Raw genomic sequence first — 1,802 nt, 5'->3', positions numbered from 1 at the left:
CAACAGATTAGCTGATGTATTGACCAAGGCTCTTGGGGAACAGCAGCATCATTATCTTATTGCCAAGTTGGGTCTTGTGTAAGCTCCACCTGACTCCAACTTGAAGGGGGGGTGTTGCCACTAGTACATTCATACCACTGATAATCCGCTACTGGATGTAAGGCCACACTGATCAAAACAGAACATCAGTCCTAGTATTCACCATGAAGCGTCTGCTCTTCAGCTCATTACCTAGAAGCTTATGGATAGCTCCTCCACATCAGCACTAACGGTGCAGGGATAGTCTATTAGAGTTACAGACTGTCACCAGTCAGTTACACAAGTTTGTTACAGATATTTTTCTCAAATGTAGATATTTTACACTTGTATACAAATAGCATACTGTGTATAGTTGTAAATTAAGCTTTTGATCAATAATATCACAACATTATTTACTCTTATTGTTCATCATTTTAGTTGATAAATTGTTTACATTAATCACAAAATCATCATAAATTTACAATTCAATACCTATAAAATTTTGGTGTAGTTGCCGGGGAGCAAGGTTTTATTGCGTTTAGATTTGTCGATTTCTATCTTGTTTTCTTTTGTCTTGAGAAACACTTGTTCCTTGAGACAGTTACTTACAAACTCCTTGAGATTGTTGTCTCGTACTGGAGATTTGCTTTCACCGGATTCTGAGCCCGAGAAAACTTTGCGTAGAAAACGACATTTTTTAAAAGAAGTTAAAGAAGCCGCTTCTCCCGTGCAAGTTGAAACTGCAACAAAGTCTTACTTAGACGATCGTAAAGCTTTTGAAGAAGATAAGGTTTCTAGTTCATCATCTCCACCACCACCACCATCTCCAACTAAAAAGATGGTGAAACTTTCCAATCATTCCAAGCCCACCGCGGCTATGCTTCCAGCCGGTATTACTACTACTCAAATTACCGCCCCAGAATTCGAGATCAAACCGTCTTTTATTAGCCTTTTGGAGAGGAAGCAATTTGGGGGAAGTCCTTTGGAGGATCATAATTTGTATGTGCAAAAGTTATGTGACTATTGCTCCATGATTCGGCAAACGAGTATCACTCAAGCCCAAATTAGGGAAATACTTTTCCCTCTCTCTTTGAAGTACATGGCAAAGTTATGGATCAATAGCCTTGATCGCACCGCCATGGGAATCACAAATTGGGAAATGTTGGCTCTTGCTTTCTATCAAAAGTTTTTTCCACGGAAAAAAACTCAAACTTTGAGGAGCCAAATCACTGGATTCGATCAACAAGCTCTTGAGAGCTTATATGAAGCTTGGGAGAGGTACAAGGAGTTGCAAAGGCAATGCCCACATCATGGGTTGGATTCTTGGTTCCTAGCTATAACATTCTACAATGGATGTTGTGCCGAGTCCCGAAGAATTCTTGATTCCGCCAACATGGATATTGCTCATGCCACAATTAAATCCATGGCGATTCATGACGCCCAATATGTCAACTCTCGGAGTACACCCGTCAAAGGTAAAGAGGAAGCTTCCGACACTACCATTTTGAAAGCTGAAATCTTATTGCTCCAAGAAAAGTTGGAGGCTCAAAATGCAATTCAACTCAATATCTTGTCCTCTACTAGCCAAATTGTTGTTTGTGAAGGTTGTGGAGATGCGGGTCATTGCACCGCTCTATGCCAAGATACTATGGGGGAGGTATGTACGTATCAAGCTTTTAGACAAAGTTCTTATCCACTTGGTACATTATCAAATACATACAACCCAAACACAAAATTTCAGCCGAACTAATCTTACAAAAGCAACAATGTGCTTAACCCTCAAC

General features: G+C 40.1%; 1 non-coding gene across 1 annotated transcript; it reads right to left on the bottom strand.

The window, feature by feature from the left end:
- Window positions 1-1,228: 1,228 nt before the first annotated feature.
- On the bottom strand, window positions 1,229-1,335 carry LOC141593428 (small nucleolar RNA R71). Its single transcript, XR_012521511.1, has one exon. It is a non-coding gene; the product is annotated as a small nucleolar RNA R71 (small nucleolar RNA).
- Between the last annotated feature and the right edge of the window lie 467 nt (window positions 1,336-1,802).

The sequence above is a fragment of the Silene latifolia genome, chromosome 7 (assembly GCF_048544455.1).
Source record: "Silene latifolia isolate original U9 population chromosome 7, ASM4854445v1, whole genome shotgun sequence".
NCBI classification, from domain to species: domain Eukaryota; kingdom Viridiplantae; phylum Streptophyta; class Magnoliopsida; order Caryophyllales; family Caryophyllaceae; genus Silene; species Silene latifolia.
Note: the sequence above shows the minus strand (reverse complement) of the source record. Positions and strands in the feature narration are given on the sequence as shown.